Genomic DNA, 982 nt, shown 5'->3' with positions numbered 1-982 from the left:
AAAAAAAAAAAAAAAGAGCCCAAAACCTTGTTTTCTCAAGGATAACCCCAAATATACTAGGTTATGAAAAGAAGTTAATTTGTTACTCAAAAGTGTTTGCTTTAAATTATTAGAAACACTTCAGTTGGAATAGTTCAATCGTGAGATTTCAGATACAGCACAGAGTAAAAATGAGACTATAAAAGAGATTAAATAAAGCTAGCTGACTATAGACTGAAATCTCTACACATTGACATTCAAAGAGACTTGAAACAAACTAGGCTTGAGAAATGAAGGAAAGTAAACTCCAAAAAGAGACATAAAGCTAAGAGAAGGGTAAAGTTAGAAATTAATTTAGATGAATGCATGTCAAGAAACATCCTCCAAGAAGAGACAATAATTTCAGTAGGTGAAACTTTGACCTTTGAGGACAGTGTCAGTTGAAGGAATATGAATGTCTGAAGCACGAAGATGACCTAGGCAAAGCCTTTGACAAGTTCTGTGGCATAGAACAGAGCTTTTCATTCAGGATGCTACCGCTGCAGAAAACAGAGGCAGTGGTTTGCCGAAGTCCTCAAACTCTCCTACATATGAAGATGGCAACTGTCATCACCTCCATTGTCCCACTGGGCCTGATGATGGCCAGTTCTTGTGGTCAAAGGCATTTCAGAAAGCAGGGGGCAGCAGTAAGCACCAGGAGCTTTGAGTGTTTTGACAGTGGCACATCTGCCAGTGAAGGAGAACCTATAGGAACATTAAAACATGGCTTCCTGATGAAGAAAAGGCAGGGAAGATAGAAGTGGCTTTTCACTTTGTAGTAGATGAGGAGCTATTGCAAGTAGGAACTGATGAGGATGACACAAATACTTAAAAATCTAAGCTGAGAAATAAAGTACTGTGGTAGAATCCTTGAGAACAATAGGTACTTCTTCCAAAGGAGAGAAATGGAAGGCATTTGCAGTATCTATCAAGATGCTGAAAAGTTGGGAGAGAAAAGGAAGTC

This window comes from Octodon degus, unplaced genomic scaffold (genome assembly GCF_000260255.1).
Source record: "Octodon degus isolate 3935 unplaced genomic scaffold, OctDeg1.0 scaffold00056, whole genome shotgun sequence".
Taxonomy (NCBI): domain Eukaryota; kingdom Metazoa; phylum Chordata; class Mammalia; order Rodentia; family Octodontidae; genus Octodon; species Octodon degus.
Note: the sequence above shows the minus strand (reverse complement) of the source record.